At 38.2% G+C, this 22,012-nt stretch overlaps 1 protein-coding gene across 1 annotated transcript in view; it reads left to right on the top strand.

Moving 5' to 3' along the window:
• SAMD12 (sterile alpha motif domain containing 12) overlaps positions 1-22,012 on the top strand; it is a 482,055-nt gene that overhangs the window by 233,002 nt on the left and 227,041 nt on the right. The window lies entirely within an intron of this gene.

Genomic DNA, 22,012 nt, shown 5'->3' with positions numbered 1-22,012 from the left:
ATCGCATGTCAGTGGGCCACAGCTGTTAAGAATCATAATTTTCTTTCTCTAGCATTTGTACATCCAGTATTGATCGATTCCTTTCACCTTTGTTAGTGTCTTGGCCAATCACAGAAGTGAAACCAGCCCTGTAGGTAAATGAGCACCAGAAAAAAGCCATATATCTCCAAGAACCTGTCACTGTCCTCTGTAGATGCCACCCTTGGGGGCTGTGTAATTTCTTGGAATGTTTTCTTCCTGTCTTCCTCCTCCTTCCCCAAGACTCCTCTAGAATAGAAGCTTGCACAGCTTTTCTTAAATTCATTAAATTTTCAGTGTCTTTCCCCAGTGGTTTGTAGATAGCAGGTAACTTAAGACAGGAGGACATTAGAATTCCTTCCAGGGCAGAGCAGACCGAGCAGTTTCAAAAGATCACGTGTTGCCCCAGTGTCCTCTGTTACAAATCTTTCAGGGGGTGGTGAGACTCCTCTAGAGGGGGAAATAGGGACTCCTGTAGTCATTCCAGAAGCGTCTTCACCCCACATCTCCCATTCAGCAATACATTCATAGTGATGATCCCATGACCACATAAAGGGGGACGAGATGTACTTACCTCTGCAAAATAAGTTTGAGTCAAAAACTCCCAGTATTTGGAGACAACGACAAAGTCCAGGATGAGGTGATAGCTGGATGCAGAGACGAAACGTGACACTGTAGAATATAAAAGGGAGGCCACTTTTTTGCTCTGTAGTTTTCTGAGCATGTATAGTTAACAATTCCCCAGCATCTCACAGGTTTTGTTACTTGTTACATTTCCAATGGATACTTGGATCATGCTTGAAATGAATAAAGTAATATTTCACCTATATTAACTAACTTTCTGTTGATAGAGTATTAGTTTGAATTTCTCATCTGGTGAGGACACTGAGGCTCAGAGATGTTAACAAAAAATAAATAAATAAAGATCCAGACCACATAGCCAGTAGATGGCAGTACTTCGCTCCTCTGACATCTAAGGCTAATCATTTTTTTTTCTTCCTCTGATCCATGGAAAATTCCTTGCTCCCATCATTTTGCCTTTGTTAATTACATGCTTAGCACAATCTTTCTTGGCTAGTATAGAGCTTTCTATACCATTGACATGCAAACTACAGGAAAAGTCTTTTGATACCAAGAAGTTTGTCCAGGAGATTCAGAGCTCTAGAATTAAGAATATATATCCCAAACATAGGCTTTCAAGATTATTTAATACTGAGGCTATTCTTCACCGATAGAATATGTGACCTTTAATTAGAAATAGAAAGGAAATAAAAATTATACCAATCCTGTTTTGCCATAATTAGCAAAATATCATAGAGACTAGAAACAATGGAAAAAACATAACATTTTACTGATGTTTCTCTTTGAACACGTATTGGATGATATAGTGGCAAAAGCATTTCCTGGCTGGGAAAATTATCCTTGTCATTTCTCTTGCTTTTTGTTTGAGAAACTGGCTGGCTTTTTAGGGAGAAGTTTTTGCAATCTGTCTCCCTCCCTCTCTATCATCTCCAACTACGTACATACATTTGAGTTGGATTTTCTTAGTGTATTTAAAAACGAAGACTAGAAAGTAAATTGAACCTACAGACAGTTCTACTTTGATTGTTGTAAGCAGTATCAATAGAAATGATTGTTACATAAACCACTAAGGATGAAGTCAAGCCATGTTCAGAAGGCAAATCCATAGTTTAGTTCCTGTTTTGAAACTTTATAGTCTTAAGCAGAGGTGAGGCCAGGCAGTGGTGTAGCAAATCCAGACCTCTCTGAGTTTGCCAGGTGTGTGTGCACGAGCCGGAGATCCTGGCTGGCTGATGCTGGGTGGACTGTAGTGCGAATACCCTGGTGAGGCGTACCTGTTTCTCCCTCCCTTTCTCTTTGTCTCTTTGTCTCTCTCTCTCTCTCTCTCTGTGTGTGTGTGTGTGTGTGTCTCCCTCTCACATGGCAGAACTAAACTAAATAAATGGATACATGTTGCAAATATACCCTCATTTATTTGAGACCCACTATCTATCTCAGAATCCACAAAATTGGCTTTGTGTACAGAGGCAATACATACAAGACACTGAAGAAATAGGGAGTAAGTTAATGGCCGTCAAAAGGGTAGGGACAGAGGAAAAACCAGAATGAACTACTTGGAAGGAAGACAGTTCTACACTAGTCACATATACTTGAGCAGGTCAGACATCTGAAATGGGGCCCAAATTCCTCATCTACAAAACAATGGAGTTTGAATAGAAAACCTCTCAAGTATGTTTTAACTGTAAGATTCTGAATTGGGCGTTCAGCAATTGAATATTAAAGAAATCATTGTTAATAATAGGTTATTATGCAGGGCAGCATGGCAAATTGCACTGCTCACTAAGTTATCTCATTTTGTTTCAGTACCCATTTATATCTTACATTCCATGAAAATAATAACATTTCTTTTTGTTATGAAAGTTCTGTGGTTTTGACCCTTAATTTATAAGGAAACTATTTTTCTTTTATTCTGGATATTTATATAACTGAATATTTTATCATTATCTCTATTAAAGTTTAATTATTTACTGATTAAATAATTTGTAATTTATTATCAGTTGCTAGTTTACAAATTATTCATTATCTACTAATTGTTTAATTATCTTTAAATTAGTCTTCATTAATTTACTCAATAAACATTTGCTGAGCTGTTACTAGATGACCAGCTCTAGTAGAAATGAGACCCAAACAATGCTGAGAAAGAGACTGGGCTCCTCCTATAAAGAAGGAACTCTAGGGACCAGCAGATGGCGTAATGGTCACGTTGCTTGACTCCCATGTAGTCGACCACAGCTTGAGTCCCTGAGCCAGCAGCTTGGAACTCACTTCAGGCATGTGTGTGTGTGCATACCCAAGATTCCAAGAGGAGAATGGAGGAGAGGAGATTTCACTGTGGCCATCCCCCATGGGCGGAGGGGGGTGAGTTCTTGCTTTCTGTCTTTCTGTCTCTCTGGCAAGTACACACTTCCTATAGCAACAATCTCTCTTCAAAAAAAAAAAAGAGAGAGAGAGAGAGAGAGAGAACGAACTCCTGTTTCTTTGGGAGACTGGATATTCTTTTAGAGCAAACACAACATGTTCATAGCATCTCTTCATTAGCCTAATTCTGCTTAGCCTTGTTTTAAAAAACTCAAAGTATGACATTTAGAAACTTTTGTCTGCTGCAGTTTTTTGAAGTTTGGTCAAATGACAAAAATTTTTTGAAAATCTGGAAACACTTTGAAAAAAATCAACATATGAAAAGTTAATTGAATCATCAGAATCAGATTTTGTATTACATAATCACAAATATACATGTATTACCCTTCAAATACATGTATTTGCAGAGTGAAAAAAAGGAGAGAGGGATGAATGGGGATACTGCGGGAAAACAAGCTTAGAAGAGCTAAATGAGGTTAAATGGGGTTTGGAGATTATCCTGTGATTTCATCATGCTGATTATCATTGGTACTTACTGGTCAGGCTCATCAAGCCCAAATGAAGGAAACTGTACACCACTAAATGGTTTCATTTTCACAGAGGACAGTTCTTTCGATCTGGAAGTTTGGCAGCTACAGCAGTCAATTCAACCAGCCAAATGTTACTTTAGATGAAACCAAGTCTTTGTTATTTGATTCTGTACAAGTTTAAAGATTCTCTTGATTCCAGCTGACTCCCCAGGGCATGTTACAGATACACTAAGTAAAAACGTAGCGTCATTGATTATCCTTTGCCAGAATTTGAGAAATATACCCTGGAAAAAAATCTTAATGCTTCTTAGCCTCAATTTTTTCCATGATCTGATTAGTTTATTATAATATGGTTAATAATAATAGTTAATACAGTTAGAATTAATACAGTGATGAAGTTCATCACTCATATAACATTTCTGTTTTTCCTTTCCTCCAGCACTAATGCCATCATCCTGTGATTTAGATGAATAGTACATATTGTCAGCTGCCTCCTTGATCCATTTCAGTAGGAACTATTAAAGCATTATTGGAACCAAGCTTCCCTAATCTGATAAAAAAGAAAACCCTAGTCTCCTTTCATAACACCAAGCATTGATGTCTGTTCTTCACTGCACTGTGGGAAATATTTCCAAGAACTTGGGACATGGGACAAAGGAGAAAACCACATTAGATAAATGAGAACATTGAGATGACTCTAAGGAAGACTCCTTTGAGTCCTCTGAGGCCTCAGGCACTGTTAGTCTGAAGAAGCCTTCTCTTCAGTGTTGTATGGAACCCATAGCCTGCAGATCTCAACGTGTGAGTTGCCACTTCTATGGGTGGAATGTGCCCATGGGTTTGCTTATTTGACTTGTGTGGGCAGATTGGATAGCTCACTCTTAAGACATATCTGGAAAAGAATCCAGCCTGTGGTAGAGGAGAATGGTTTCGAAGATCAAAGAAGAAAGGAAATCTAATTCTTTTAAATTAACTTTGAGTTAACTTTGTGGTATGCTCTTTAAAAAAAAAAAAAAAAAAAAACACAGGATCTCTGAGTTCTCCATTAGTCAATTTTTCTTCCAATCAAATATAACCTTTTGTCAAGATGTACCTATTTCCCCCCTATATGTCATTTTCAGAATATAAAGCAAATAAGGATTGGTAGCAGGCTACATACACACTTACACTTTAGAACCGGGTTACCTCTAAGTTTTTTTGTTGTTGTTGTTTTGCTTTTTAGTGATTTTTGCTATAGGGTGCATGCATTCCCTAAAGAGGCAGAGAGAAACAGAGACAGCAAGCGAGAAATGACCCGCCATGGGGGATGTGGCCATGCCACAATTCCCTTTTCCTCCATTCTCCTCTCAGGACTTTATATGCGCATACATGTGCACTCAGCATGAGTTTTAAGCCACAGGTTTGGTACTCAATTGCAGTCAGCATGGGAATCTAGCGATATAACTGTTACACCATCTGCTGGTGCCTTTCTCTAACTTTTTAATGATAGTTTTTCTCCTCAAGTTGGTCCTGGCTTTGACAACTGAGTATGGCAGTATAGGACTTTATGTGTCTTAGTTCATGTTTAGACGCCAGGTAAGTAATAAAAGATCTTGGATGGAGGCAAAGAAAAGTTGTGAAATGGTTTTTTGCAGAAGTGTTTGTGAAGGATTTCTTTCCTTTGTCCTACAGAAATATTCAGCCTTTTTTCTCAAGGATGGTAGCTGATGTTACTTTAGTTACGTTCTGCGGTTGTTTTGAGCTCCTCTAGGGGGCGCTTCCACACAAGCTAACTATAGGATACTCCCCTTTAAGATGCAATTGGGGCATTTTGTGGGAGTGGCCTATCTGGTCAGTGTCCTGGCTAAGAGAGGAAAAAACTGACAGCCGGGCTTTGCGCATGTACTGTTAATTAGAACATTCTTTGCGAATAAGGTTGTTCAAATCTACCATCTCATAATACCACATGAGCAATGCCAGTGTTATGGCTAGTGTGAAAGAGATTACTCTCATCCCTTAATAAATCTCCAAAGGAATTCCCCACCCAACCACCAAAGCCTGCACCTTTAACACTATTTCAATGGTTTAATAAATATTTAGCCTCATTTTAAATTTCTGGATGTAAGGATTGGTAAGTCCTACTCAAATACTCCTTTTTCAAAAGTGAGGGGAATGATAAATTCATAAATATGTTTACCTGACCTTGCAGGAGAAATTGGAATAGATTTTGAATAAAAGACTTTTTATTCCCAATAGATGCTGAAAGGTGATTTACTGTTTCACCTTTTAAAAAAAATGGATATGATACATTGTCACTAAAATGTGATTTTGGGAAGGTGACTGCTCTAATTCAGCCTCTTCTTATCCTCAGAGGTAACTTTAGGCCAGTATGGGGAGGAGTTGAGACAAAAAGATTTAGAGTAACACTTCTCTTTATGATTCTTGAAAACATGATGCCCTTTCATTAGAAATGTAATCATTTTAAAGCAAAATGTTTCGTCTATTTCAACTCTCTAAATACAGTGGGAGGGTTTCTATGGAATATAAATATTTGCAAACTATTTAAGCATGCTTTAACCAAACACCTGGTGGTTGTTGCACAGTTTACTAATGACTTGCAAAACCTCCACGTTGGGAAATATTGCTATGCCGTTATGATCAGTTAGTTGGCAGATAGTCAAGCCTGACAGCAATTGTTTAATACCTTTTTACCCACAAAGACTCTGATTCACTGAAAACATTCGCGATTTCAGCAGATTTCCCTCCCACCCCCTGACCCTGCACCAAATTGCTCAATTATCTTTCATAAAGAATTCTACTATTCTTTCTAATCTGAAGTAATAGAAAATGACTATAAGCAGCCTTATAAAATGTGCATTCTGTTGTCTCTGCCTAAGACCATTTCAAAAGCTATGTCTAATTCTTTGCCTTCTTCCTGTATTTGTTGAACATCAAGTATGTGTATGAAATGGGCTCAGTGCCACCAGACCTGGAATGAGGGATGAGAAGTAGTCTGACACAAGATACCTCCCTTCAGAGGTCTCAAAATATAATTAGGGGGCCAGCAGGTAGTATGGTGGTTACGGTGCTGCACTCCCACATGGCAAACTGTTGTTCAAGTCCTGGTATCAGTGGCTTGAAACCCACACTGGGCATGTTTGCATGCATGCCCAAAATCTCAAGAGAAGAGGAGAAGGAAGGGATTGTGTCATGACCATCCCTCCTGGAGAATGATTTCTCACTTTTCTTTCTCTTGTGTCTCCAGTGAGCTCAGCTGCTCAATAGCATAAATCTAAGAAGAATAAAATAAATACAAAAGTAAGTTGACTAGTGTCTATAGATCTCATAAATAAGTGTCAACACACATACAGAAAACACATTTTAAAAGAAACAAGAGGTAGGGCCATCATGTGATGGCATGATCTTGGTTGATTCTAGGTGTGTAGAATTTAAACTAGGCTATTACAAATATGTAGGATTGGGATCAGTAGTTAGCATCATGGCTATGTTGCTGGACTCCCATGTAGTCGACCATGGTTTGAGTCTCGGCCCCAGTGGCTTAAACTCATACAGGGTTCATGCCCAAGATTCCGAGAGGAGAATGGAGGAGAAGGGATTGTGGCATGGCTATCCCCCCGGGGGGGTGATTTCTCACTTTCTGTCTCTCTCTCTGTCTTAATGGAGAGCGCACATGCCCTATAGCAAAAACCTCTCCAAAAGGGGAAAAAAAAAAACGATGCAGATTCAGATGGTATTCTTAAGTCGCCATCCTTTGAGTATGGTTGCTTTTGATCTCAATAACAGTGAATTCCAACATAAAATGATGGAACAGGCATAAGTTAACCACAGTAGATCCAAGCCCTTAGCAGTTTTGAAATTTAGTCAGGCCCATGCTATTAGCTACATGATCAGGATCCATTACTGTTCCTTGGGAATGATCTTCTAGGTTTCTTGGCTATATCCTCTGAGTATAGGTCAGTAAGTTACTTCTATAAAGTTCTAGATTATAATTATTAATATTTAGGTTTCGTTTGCCACACATATGGTTTTGATTGAATCTTAATTTTTTTAACTGAAAAATTTCTAGCTCACTAGACATATAAAACCAGGCCACCGTCCAGGTTTGAACCCTGGGTAGTCGTTTGCCTGTCCCTGTTGTAGAACGGTTCCTCATTCGAGTCACTTTTTCTTCGCTATAAGAAATAGCCAAAGTCTGTAGCTGAGTAATTGTCTCCACATGTTCTAGGCCACAGAACTTTGGGAATACAGTCATTTTATTTATGTATCTGACTTTCTTAGTCCAAACTGTCAGTATATTGTGCCAACACAATTCTCTTAAAAATGTTGTGGGTTTTCTAGAAATCTTATTGGGACTCTATTGGACAAAATGCATGCAAAAATTCTTTGAAGTATATCTTTCTCTATTATAGGTCTCTATTATGAGACTGCTGTGGGACTATGCTGTTAAGATTTTTTAAAGACTATTTTTTAACATAGAGAATCTGTAAGGCATGTTCTGAAAATCCCTATGACTTCTAGAAAAACGGAAATGATCAATGGCACAGCACCTCAGATCTTCTGAGATGTTATAAGTAGTTTTTATAGCCACACCGTAGGTCCACATTTACCATGAGACCGTGTCTTTCTTACAACATCCTGGATTTGATCTTTGTGCCTTTATACCCTTTCTTACTTTGATAATGTTCTGCTGGGAGTTGCCAGAGTTGAGATAGTTTTATTTTTGAACTAAGCAAGTATTGGCTCCCTTATTATTTTGCCTAAATTCTACTTAAAATCTAGAACTTTACTTTTATTTTTTTTTAACTAATCTATATTTTTCCTGTTATGTACGAAAGAATTAAAAGAAACTTTTTTTTTTTTTGGAGAGGTTTTTTTGCTATAGGGCGCGTGGGCTCGCCAGACAGACAGAGAGAGAGAGACAGAAAGCGAGAAATCACCCCCCAGGGGGGATGGCCACATCGCAGTCCCTTCTCCTCCATTCTCTTCTCGGGATCTTAGGCACGCACGCACACGCGCCCCGCGTGAGTTTTAAGCCACTGGATCCAGGACACGAACCGCAGTTCTCTACATGGGAGTCCAGCGACATAGCCATTACACTAACTGCTGGCCCCAAAAGAAACTTTTGAGGGGCCAGCAAATGGCATAATGGTTACATTGCTAGACTTTCACATGGCTGACCATAGTTCAAGTCCTGGACCCAGAGGCTTGAAACTCACTCCAAGCAGGTGTGTATGTGTGCTCAAAATCCCAAGAGGAAATGGAGGGAGAAGGGATTATGGCATGGTCATCCCCCCTCTATTAAAAAAAAAAAAAAGAAAGAAAAAAAAGAAATAAAAAGAAAAGGAAAGAAATTTTCGATATTCTTCTAGAAATAAATTTATTTGGCCAGATTCTTCCAATCACTAGTACATTTTACCTTTTCTACAGTACTCCATGCAGTAGTATTTCTAAAATGTACACCACTGTTAATCCTACTGTCTTCCAGCTTCTAAACATAGTTTCTTACTTTTTGGTAACATTTTTCCAAGTTTTCTTGCTGAAAACTTCCTTGAAATCTTTCCATCTTTAGTCCACCACCTACTCTCAAAGTCAGTGCCACAACAGTGACTTATAAATATATATTTAAATTAGTCTTTCTTGGTAACTGAATTCAGGGGTCATCTTGTCAGAATGGTACATTACTGATACACTAATGTACACGTTGTAGCTAATTAAATGTTTTTTCGTTGGAGAAAAACATTCTAGTTTCACCTTCTTATTGGTTTACAAGAACTGTTTTTATTCCTTATCTGTTTTATTTGAATTAGGTTAGTTAAATCTAAATGTTCCAAACTATAAATCCTCCTAACCAGGCCACGTAAATAGCATGTCCCAGTACACTCTTCAGGGGTTCGTAAGTGCGAGCCCATGACTATCTCTTCAAACCTGTAAAATATTCACTTTTTTTTTTTTGAGAATACTTTAGATACCTCATAGCCTTCTACCTAATACATTTTTATTTTTTAAATAAAAATAAATATGAAAATACATTCCAACATTTTCTTGCATACCTTATTGAATCATCTGCCACACCACCCTCATGTACAAACACACACCATAATGAAAGAGGTTCACCTAGATGACATTAAATATATTTATGTTAATTTTAAAAAATATTTGTTGCGTAAAGAATTAAGTCAGTCTGTGATAAAAAGGAAATCAGAAAATCTCAGTCATTCTCAAAAACTCTTCTTTTCAGTGATCTAGTCAAAATATTGTGGAAGATTAGAACTTATTTTTCTATAAAATGCATTCCCACTGGAGGCTGATTTAAAAAATTACATTTCTGTATCACTGAAAATTAACAGTTGTTCCTACTATTCCACCCTTCCTATTTGTGACGTTATCTTAGGTTTTACATTTCATAACAGCCTTATAAATAATTTAATTTTCTTTACCAATAAGCTAAGTTGAGTTAGCAGTATTAATGTATTCTTATTCTTTTTAATGGGAGAGTTCAGGCAAAATGAGTTGAATTTTCTTTTTTCTTTGTTTTTTGAAGGCCGCATAGACAATCAGTAACCATGCTGAGAATAAATTTTAAAATTCTGACTCATAGGCTTTACCTATGTTTCTTTGAACCCTTATGGCCTTTTGATCTTTTTTCTGAAATCAAAGAATCATTGATGATTAAATGCATGGACTTCCTCTTAAATCAGCAATTAATGGTGTGGTGTTTTTGCCACCGAAAGCAGTTAGCATAGAAAATGTAATGTTAATGGCATTTTTTTGGACGAGATTTGCTACAAAACAGCTTAAGTTGGAAGAACCAAGATAACAGACTGGTTCTTCTAAAATCCTTTTTTGGGATCTAAAATGTGACAACTCTTGACTGCCTCCATCCCAAAGCAGAAATTGCTGGTTGATATTAGGACAGAAAAGTTGAAGGAGTTCTCTTCCACAACCCCCAATCTTTTCTGCAAAACAAAATTCTTCTCTCTGACGGTGTGATGGTTAGTGGTTGTATAGGGAGATGCCAAAGAATCTGGTAATGATGGAACTGAGAAGAGACTCAAAGAAGGAATAGTTGGGCAGGTCTGGCGGTCCAGATGAAGATGAGACCATGACTTAACTTTTATTGGCAGTCATCCACAGGCTGGAACACCTCTCCAGTAATGTGTTAGACTGAGAAGATGATGGGTCAGTGCAACATTTTGTAGATATTTCGCTGGCCTTTTTGCAGCATAAGAGACGCTGAATTTGTCCATGACAAGAAACACTGATCTTGAAGATAATATCAAGGGACTCTGGTGTAAGATTGGAGTGAGAACATGTACCTAGAAGGAAATGTATAGACTTGAGAACAAAAGATGTATATACAATATAGCTATGCGGGTGAGTGTTAAAGTAAAATAATAATTAAATAAGGGGTTTATTTGTATGATAGAGGGTAAGATTTGTGATAAAATTGAGACTGTAATCCATTTTCCTCAGGAGATGAGATGAGGATGGAGACAATTGGTAATGAAAAGAAGAGGTAAAAATGCAATGGTAGGGTGGCATGAACACCAGAGGAAAACAGTCTCTTTGGTAAGAACAGAGTAATGATCTGAGAAGGGTAATAGGAAGGTATCACCAAAAATCAACCAGTACCCATCTCATCATATGTCCTTCCAGCAACACTTTTTAAGGAGGAGAAGATTCCTACTTAGCTATTTTTAAAAAGAAAAAAAAAAAAGTTAAGACAGCTCTTTTCCGCTATACAAGATGGCAAGTGAAAGAGCTGAGGACAAGGATACAAAGGAGAAGAAACTTGAAACCAAGAAAGCTGATGCCAGTGGCAAAGTTAAAAAGGGTGACCCCAAGGCTAAAAAGCCCAAGAAGGGGAAGCCCCACTGCAGTCGGAGAAACTCAGTCCTAGTCCAGGGCATCAGCAGATACTCCCGGTCTGGGTCTGCCATGTATTCCAGGAAGGCCATGAAGAAGAGGAAATACTCAGCCACCAAATCCAGGATTGAAAAGAAAAAGAAGGAGAAGGTTCTTGCGACTGTCACAAAACCAGTTGGTGGCGATAAAAATGGTGGTACCCAGGTGGTTAAACTGTGCAAAAACCTAGGTTTTATCCTACTGAAGATGTGCCTTGAAAGCTACTGAGCCACTGTAAAAAACCCTCAGTCATCATGTGAGAAAGCTGGGAGCTAGCAGCACTCCTGGGGCCATTCTGATCATCCTCACTGGACGCCACAGTAGCAAGAGAGTGGTTTTCCTGAAGCAACTGAGCAGTGGCTTGCTACTTGTAACTGGATCTCCGGTTTTCAATCGAGTTCCACTGTGTAGAACACACCAGAAATTTGTCATTGCCATCTCCACAAAAATTTATATTAGTAAAGCAGAAACCCAAAACACCTTACCGGTGCTTACTTCAAGAAAAAGAAACTGTGGAAACCAGACACTGGGAAGAGATCTTCAACACAGAGAAAGAGAAATACGAGATTTCAGAGCAGTGCAAGGTTGATCAGAAAGCTGTGGACTCACAAATTTTACCAAAAATCAAAGCTGTTCCTCAGTTCTAGGGGTACCTGCAATTTGTGTTTGCCCTTACAAATGGAGTTTATCCTCACAAATTGGTGTTCTAAATTTTTTGCCAAGAACCTAATTAAATGATTACATAAAGGCTAAGACGTTTGCCCACACACTGTCCCAACTAATGAATACAGAAATATAGGGCTGACCGCCTTTGGTATTCAACAGTTTCCTCCCCTATATTTATTTGATCATTTTGTGATTTATTTTCCTTAAGAATGCAGTGTTAAAACCATATGAAGAGACACTCAATATCACTAATCATTAGAGAAATATAAATCAGAACCATAATGGATATCACCTCATAGCCATTAAGATGGCCACTATCAAAGCAACAAAAAATAACAAATGTTGGCAAGGATGGGAGAAACTGGAACTCTTGTGTACAGTTGAGAATATAAAATAGTGTGGCCTCTATGGAGGCCGATATGGTGATTCCTTGAATTAAAAATAGAATTACTACATAATATGGAAGTCCCTCTACTGATTTTATATGAAAGGAACTAAAACCAGAACTTTGAGGAGACAGTTGCACACCCATGTTTATTGCAATATTACAAAATGCAAGAGGTAGAAATAACTGAAATGTCCATTGATGGGTGACTGGATAAAGAAAATGTGGTATATATATATACACATATATGCACTCACCCACTCACCACCATGGGATATTACTCAACCTTATAAAGAAGCAAATCCAGTTATTTGGTACAGCATGGATGATCTTAAAATCATGCTGAATCAAATAAGCCAGTCATCAAATAAAACATACTGCACGATTTGACCTTTACACACTATTTAGTGTACTTCAACTCACGGAAATAAGAAGTAGAATGGTGGTTGCCGGAGTGTGGGAAAATGAGAAAAGGGAGTTATTATTCAGTGGGTATAGAGTTTCAATGTTGCAGGATTAAAAAGTTCTAGAAATCCATTACACAACAATGTGAATATAGCTTACAAATAACCTAAAATTGGTTAAGGTGCTAAATTGTTTTTTACCACAATACAAAATGCAGTGTTTAACTGGTTTCTTCATAAGAAATATTAGAAGTAGGCATTCAAGTAAGCTTTTTATGTATTTCTCCCGTTTGAGACATTCTCTTTTGTAGTCAGAGGAAAGTATATATTAATAGTTTGGGTTCAACCTAGTTTACATAACCTAGTTCCACCAACATTCACCAGCCACCTGATGTCATTGAACCTTGTTGTACTGCTCTGTGGAAAATATTTTTCTATGACTGATCAGAAAGAGAAAACCAAGAAGTCAACAAGATTTTCCTTGTTATCTATTTGTACATATGATTTCCATCTGCTGTTAATATTTATTACGGAAAATATCATCTCCACCTAGGCTTTCTTTATAAGTTTGAAAATATGATATTAGAGAAAGGACTTAAGAATGTGAAATCATGAGTGGCAAGGAATCAAAGGGATTTCCCCCCTAATTTTCAAAGTTCAGGACAAAATGGGTTCTTTCCTTTATTTTGTCTCCCTCCTTCTTTTTTCCCTCCCTTCTTTTTATCCCTTTCATATTTTTTCTGGTGTAATTTATATACATTAAGGTATAAAGTCTTAATTGTACAGGTCAATACATTTTTACACATACACGTCCATATACCTCACTTAGATCAGGACATGGAATATTTCTAGAATGCCAGCAGGGCTCCTCTGTTCTCTCTCCCCGTTGATATCTTCAAAGTTAACCACTAGTCTAACGTCTGTCACCATAGATGAATTTTGTTTATTTATGTGCTGCTTTTTTTATTTTATTTTTTTTTGGGGGGGAGAGGTTTTTGCTATAGGGTGTGTGCGCTCTCCAGAAAGACAGAGACAGATGGGAAGTAAGAAATCACCCCCCGGGGGGGATGGCCACGCCACAATCCCTTCTCCTCCATTCTCCTCTTGGAATCTTGGGCACGGACATACACATGCCTGGCATGAGTTTAAGCCACCAGGCCAGGACTCGAACCACAGATGACAACATGGGAGTCCAGCTACATAGCCATTATACCAACTGCTGGTCCCATATTTATATAGTTCTTTTTGTGCCTGACTTTTTTCCACTCAGTATTTTCTCTGTGAGATTTATACATATGGTTGAGTGTAACTAGTTTTTGGTTTTTCGGTGTTGAACAGTATTCTATTGTGTGACCATATCCTAAAGTGTCTATTCCATTGCTGAAGGCCATTGAATTATTTTCAGTAAAGCGGTCATGAATATTTTTCTAGATGTCTTTTGGTAGAAGTGAACGTTTATTTCTATACTCAGAAATGGAATTGCCAGGTCTAAGCCTACCCCAGATATTTTCAAAGTGATTATTTCAGTTTACACTTTGACATGATAATTCAAATTCATCTGTGCCAACACATGGTATAGTAGGTGCTTTTAATGTCAACCATTTAGTAGAGTTGTAGGATCAGTCTGTTTATGAACTAAAAATAATTTTATGATGAATGAAAGTGCAGATTCAAAACAGATGGATGCAAGTACAGATTCAAAAACAAGACCATTAGTCTTATAGAGTTTATAAGAATGCCACAAGTAGAAACAGTAACTGATTTGTTGAGTGACATTTCTCTAAGTAGAATCCCTGGATGAACCGTCTCAGCCTTATACGTTGATATCTTCAAAGTTAACCACTAGTCTAACGTCTGTCACCATAGATGAATTTTGTTTATTTATGTGCTGCTTTTTTTATTTTATTTTTTTTTGGGGGGGAGAGGTTTTTGCTATAGGGTGTGTGCGCTCTCCAGAAAGACAGAGACAGATGGGAAGTAAGAAATCACCCCCCGGGGGGGATGGCCACGCCACAATCCCTTCTCCTCCATTCTCCTCTTGGAATCTTGGGCACGGACATACACATGCCTGGCATGAGTTTAAGCCACCAGGCCAGGACTCGAACCACAGATGACAACATGGGAGTCCAGCTACATAGCCATTATACCAACTGCTGGTCCCATATTTATATAGTTCTTTTTGTGCCTGACTTTTTTCCACTCAGTATTTTCTCTGTGAGATTTATACATATGGTTGAGTGTAACTAGTTTTTGGTTTTTCGGTGTTGAACAGTATTCTATTGTGTGACCATATCCTAAAGTGTCTATTCCATTGCTGAAGGCCATTGAATTATTTTCAGTAAAGCGGTCATGAATATTTTTGTAGATGTCTTTTGGTAGAAGTGAACGTTTATTTCTATACTCAGAAATGGAATTGCCAGGTCTAAGCCTACCCCAGATATTTTCAAAGTGATTATTTCAGTTTACACTTTGACATGATAATTCAAATTCATCTGTGCCAACACATGGTATAGTAGGTGCTTTTAATGTCAACCATTTAGTAGAGTTGTAGGATCAGTCTGTTTATGAACTAAAAATAATTTTATGATGAATGAAAGTGCAGATTCAAAACAGATGGATGCAAGTACAGATTCAAAAACAAGACCATTAGTCTTATAGAGTTTATAAGAATGCCACAAGTAGAAACAGTAACTGATTTGTTGAGTGACATTTCTCTAAGTAGAATCCCTGGATGAACCGTCTCAGCCTTATACAGGGTGCTTGGTAAAGAGTTCACCCCAGATCCATCAAGTCAGAATATCAGTCCATGAAATATGCATCTATACCAAACTCCTTTGGTAACTCATGGACATTAGAATATGTATGTATACCACTACTTAAATTTCTGAGAAACATAAACCTAAAATGACAACTAAGAAAAGTTGGGTGAAATCTAGGGTGACCATATTTTCAGGCTGAAAACTGAGGCAATCTGAAATCAAGACTGTCTCTGAAAATCTCAGCCACCTTCATATCAAATGTTCTAACACATGGTAAATTGGAATTCCAGATGTAAAAGAGAATGAGGCTGAGAAAATATTTGAATTTTCTTTAGGAGGTCAAGAATTTCACAGAATTAGGGTAGACATCAAACCAGATCCAGAAAACTCAGAAAATACCCAGCAGGATAAATATCAAAAACCAGTCAAGCAACAAGCCATGTCAAATGTATACTGCTAAAGACCAAAGGCTAGATATATATTGTCTGTAGTCCAATGATATCAAGAACTCCATGGCCCTCTAGATTCACAGTAACTGTTCTTTGTAAGAGAATGACACTGTTTCTCTACCTTTTCAGAGCTTCCTCCCCTTCCGTATTATTTGTGTTTCATTATATTGAGTCATGAGAGACTTACAAAATCCCAACCTTTAAAGTTTAAAGCCTTTTAGGGTCATTTTCTCCAAATATTTATCATTTAAGAAGGTAGTTTAATGGCATCCCTTACTAAGGCCTTCCTGTGTGGCAAGAACTAAGTGTATAAAAATCATCTCATTTAATTCTTACCCTTGATAACCTTATTAAATAAATGCTACAATTATCTTTTACTTTTACTTTTGTTTCATTGTTTTTTGAGACAGAGTCTTCCTGGATTTCCCGGGCTGGCTTCTAACTTGTGATTCTCCTGCCTCAGCTTCCCAAGTAGCTGTAACTACAGTAGTGTGCCACCACACCTGGCTGCTGATTTTTTTTTTTTTTAACCATATATAAAAGTTCAGGAGGAAATTAAAAGATTTTTAATTTATCAAGCTAATAAGTGAAACAACTGGCATTTAAACTGAGTCACTCTTTCTCTTAACCATTCGGCATACTGCATCTCAATTTTTAAAAATACATCACAGAGAGAGAGAGGCTGACTCTGTATAAATTTTATAAAAGAATAGTAGATTTTATTCCCCATTTCCATTGAGAATAATAGTCCAATTTGTTCACCAAGTTGGGGCACATTTTATTTCCTTTCCCTTAGTTTTGTTAGCCCAATTGCATCAGTGACCTGGTTGAAATGAACAAATTCTCTTGAGATGTTACATTAAAGAAACCGGCCAGTTGTTGTGAAGGTGCCGCATTCCCTACATTTTTTTATACTGGTCTGTGTGTTTGTGTGTAGAGAGGTGATTAATCACGAGAGAAGCTTAGTACCCAATTCCTAGTGCAGGGTGTGTGGGTGGACTCTTGACAAGGATTTTGATAAATGTTACAGATCGTTTACCAGCGTTTACCCAATTTCACAGTGTATTTCGGCAAGCTTCTGTGTTTTAAAAGCAGCTTATAGCAACTAGTTACTAGTGTCAGATATTTTTTAAGTATGAAAAAATTTTTTAAAAATCAACAAAACTGTGCCTTACCAGTGATTTGTATTACCAAAGGTCATGTGGTGAAATCCGAAGATTGCTTAACGTTTTTAAATATTTCTGTTCTTATTATCTTGGTAAATGCCAGCACTTGCTCTTTCATGTTATTATTTATCAGCCCAGAGCTCCTAACTCCCATACTTCCTCCTTCATCCCCACCAACACACACCCTCAGAAGAATCTGCCGTTGTGATGGTGGTGGTTTTGTTCTTTAAGTTTGGTATAGGGCACACGTGCAAGAGAAAGAGAGAAAGAGAGTGAGAAAGCAAGCCACCAACTATGGGTCTTGAACTGTAGTAAGCCATGGGGAAGTCTAACACCTTAACCACCATGCCACCTACTGGCTCCCAGAAGAATCTCTACTATTTTTTTCTTTACTAGAAAGAAAAAGGCCAGTGCTATCTCGGGGTCAGGCAACATTTCATAGGAGAAAGGCTGGGCTTTTACACAAACAGTAATATCCTTTAGCTTTTGACCCCCTCTGACCTTTCTAGCTACAACAGTTCCCCTAGAAACCTCAATCCCAAGACACTTTGTCAATGTACACATCATGCACGACTTGCATCGCTACCTAGAAAAGTTTCCCCAAAGTTTTACCTGTTTGATGTTTCACTCTCTCGTCTCCATTTTCCTGTCCTCTGCATCTTACATATTTCTCTCTGATATTTTGATCTATGAGACTTGCCTTTGATTAAAGGTTCTGCTCTTTAAGTGTTCTTTTTTAGTTTCTCTACTTTATCAAAAGAGTGGAGGTACCCTGAGTGACCCAACATTTCTGGCATATTAAATCTCAGTGTCAAATGCATGTACTTTCTTTGATAGATGATCTAATAAACCTTTGCGATCTCTAATTTCAGTGATTCTTGTAATACTGAATTATTTCTTTTTATAGCATAATTTCTTCTTCTCCCTTCACTCCCCCATATTCAATAAGTTTCATAATTAAATGCAATAGATTGTTTAGAATCAAACCTGAAAACCTGCGCCTTTTTCTTATGGAAAGATGAGGAAATAGAGTATTATAAATCAGAATATCGAGCATAAAATATAATTTATAAGGAACAAATAATGGAAATACAAATCACGCTCAAGAAAAGTTCACTTTCATCTTAAAAGTTACATTGAAAATCATGTGGATACATTTCTAAGTGACGAGAAGACATTCTGAAAATAAAATCTCAGGGTTAAACATAAAGACATATTTAAGGAGATGTTTGAGAATTTTAATATCTTCAAGAGATAAAGCGTGTGTGTGTGTTCCCAGCAATGACCCCCATGACTTCGTTCATTTAGAAGGTGAATTCTCTTAGACCTAACTCATATGTTTTCATGAGTTTTTAATGTTTTAGTATTTTAAATAAAGCCCACAGCTGTAATAATCCAATCCAGAAATGCACAGGACCTGGGGCAGGAAAAGAAGCAAGAAGACTATTGCTTTACCATCAAAGAAAATCTGAACGAAATGTTATAAATTCACATTTTCAGCCATATCCAATTTCCATAGCACTCTATGAATAAGAACGAACTCTAGTAATGTTTCTACAAACACTTACATTCATTTGTTAGAAGCAAGATACAGAAATGGTCCCAGATGCCTTAGATGGGGATGACATGGCATTGGAAAATGCAACCCAAACCAGAAGAAATTTGATGTTCAATTAGAGATTTATGATTTTAGATGTAACAATTCTATAAAGTCATTTCAAGGATGGTGTCATCTAATTCTTCAGTTTAGGCATTTTTTGAAGCTGTTCCTCACTGTGATAGTGAAGTTGTAACATTTGACATCTTTATGTAGAAGACTTAATTTAACCAATATAGTTTTCATTGAATTCAAACTGTTGATGTTATGATAACAATACATTTATCAGTTATAAGATGTTTTTCAATCTCAGTTCTGTGCTTAGTGGCTGATCAGTATTCATTGGAATCAGCCCTTCCTTTGACAGGGACAGACTCCTGGCTTGTGAGAGTACACATTCTCACTGCCACAACATGGTGGGGTGTATGTTGATTTACAGATTTTCATAGCTGAATCTGCTATGCTCCATTACTCTGCATACAGAGAAAAACATTTCAATGGTAAAAGCAAGCTCATTTCAATTGTTGAGAAGATGTAGCTTCTGCAAGGGGAGAAGACAATACTTCATTTCCCTGTGGTTTTGCTATCTATGATTTTGACTTATTTTTGTATCCAGGTGTCTCCTGATTTAAAGAAGCCCCAATACAAAAGCTGAGTTTACAAAATAGGTAGCAGTGAGTCTTACTTCATTTTTGTTACTTTTTTGCCAAATTCACAATTTTTAAAAAGAACTGGCTCAAAATAATGCTTTGGGATAGAGTGATTAAAAGTTTAATGGAGGGAACCAGCAGTTAGCGACCACGGTTCGTGTCCCGGACCCGGTGGCTTAAATCTCATGCCGGGCGCATGTGCGTGCGTGCCCAAGATCCCGAGAGGAGAATGGAGGAGAAGGGATTGCGGCGTGACCATCCCCTCTAGGGGGTGATTTCTTGCTTTGTGTCTCTATGTCTCTCTCTGTCTGTCTGGCGAGCTCACACGCTCTATAGCGAAAACCTCTCCCCCCCAAAAAAAAGTTTAATGGAGGTCCAGCAGGTGGCATGAAGGTTAAGGCAGCTGGATCCCACATGGCTGACTGCGAGGTTTGCATTCTGGACCCAGCGACTTGAAAATTATGCCAGGTACATATGTGTGCATGCCCAAAATCCCAAGAGGAGAAGGGAGGAAAAGGGACTGCAACATGCCTATTCCCCCTGGTTGGGTGGGGGAGTGTGAGGATTACACACTTGCCCTTCCTCTCTTCATCTCTCATCTGTCTCTGGCAGGCACACACACCCTATGACAAAAACTTAAAAAGAAAGCGGGGGGAGTAGAAGCGAACTTCAAAATGTTGTTGGAAAACCGGAATTAAAGTACAAGTTTATTTTGGTAAAAAAAAAAAAAAATCCATGCATAGTTTTTTCATAATTTGCATTTTCTGTGAATATTGTTAAGATTTATTTATTTCTTCCATGATAGATAAACAGGTATCCCGACAGGGTTTTCATCCCATGATCCGCCCCCAGTCTCAGCCACCTTAGATCATCGTCGTGTGTGTGTGTGTATCCGTATCCATGTGTGTCCACTGTGATTAAGGAAGTTTTGGAACTGGAAACCAGAACCTTTCCCATATGGGTCCAGTTGCTTGTGCTACTACCTGGCCTGCCATGAACTATTGGAAGACCCACAGGTTTTGAAGTCTGCTGGTCCTACATGACCCAAAGCATCAGATCTTCTGGGTGAGACGTCTTCATCAGGATCCTTAGCTCTCTGGGACTTAGTTTTATCATTCGAAAAATGAAAGGAGAGTAATTGTGCCTACCTCTGGGAATTGGATGTGATAATTCATGTCAAGCACTTATCACAGTGCCTGGCCTGGAACCAGTCTTCAGTAAAATAGATTATACATAAGCATTTATGTGTGCACGAAAATATATGAATGTGTATGCATACATACATATGAATTTACGATTTACATAGTGTTCAAGTACATAGTGTTCTGTGATTATATAGTGCTTATAATGCTTTATGGAAAATGAGGCACCCTTATAAAATCAATAGATGATGTACACATAGAATTTTTAGAAGCAGATTTATATTACTGATTATGTATTGCAGAGGCCACTATTAAAATTCATTGTCATTCTCTCCACACACATCTACTAGCTATAAAGTTAGGTGACCTAGAAGCATGCCAAATAATACAGTTAAGCCACCTGTGCTGTTTTTTGTATTATTTTGTTTTGAATTGCCAGAGGGCATATGGGCTTACCAGAAAGAGGGAGAGACAGAGAGAGAGGGCGCACCACCCATTGTGTTATGGTCATGCTACAATCTTTTTTCTTCTGTTTCTCCATCCCATCAGTGTTTTGGGCACACACATACATGTACCCGGAGTGTTTTTCAAGTCTGGTACCGGGGTTCAGACTGTGGTCAATCATATGGACCCAGCTCCCAATGCACAGTGCTTAACTGCTAAGCTACAGAGCTGTCCAAACACCTGGACTGGTTTGTTTTTGTTTTAAAGAATTATTTTATTTAACTTTATTTTTAATTTGACCAGAGGGAGGCAGAGTGAGAGAGAGGGGAAGGGAGAAAGCAAGCCACCCAGTCCGGGATTGAAATTGTGGTGGGTTGTATGGGAGTCCAGTGCCTTTCACCATCATGCCACCTGTTGGCCCCACCTGGGCTGCTTCAAAATCATCACAAGTAACATGAAATGTTTGTGTGAAGAATCAGTTGGGCACTTCTTTACCTAGTGAAACCCTGTCAGAATTTGCATTCTCTAAAAAGTAGGCTCAGAGAAAGAGATCTAGCTTGATTGGGCAGAAGGACAAGTTGATGTAGTTCAGCCATGACAAGACTTCAGCCAACCCCATGAAGAGCTCTCAAGCTAAGATTGCCCTGCAAAGTTATGTCAAGTTGGAACTAGGACACCTGGCTGGACCTTTGTCCCTTCTGCCTCCCCACTAACCATCAGTCATTGGACATAGGCAGCTCTCAGGTCATGACCTTGGTCCGGGTGGCTCTTCTTAGCCCAAGGAAGTCCTAGAAGAGTTGAAAGCTGTCAGTAGGCCATGATAGAAGTAGGTGCTAAGTTCTTTAGTTCCTAAGGGGGATCTAGGCAACATAACATGAAATCCAAACAAACCATTAGAACCAATTATTGTTGGATATTGTAGTTTTATTTGGCCTAAGTTATCTACTCTCTCTTTCC

Source organism: Tupaia chinensis, unplaced genomic scaffold, assembly GCF_000334495.1.
Source record: "Tupaia chinensis unplaced genomic scaffold, TupChi_1.0 Scaffold000017_1, whole genome shotgun sequence".
In the NCBI taxonomy this organism is placed as follows: domain Eukaryota; kingdom Metazoa; phylum Chordata; class Mammalia; order Scandentia; family Tupaiidae; genus Tupaia; species Tupaia belangeri.
This window is presented reverse-complemented; position numbering and strand designations above follow the sequence as displayed.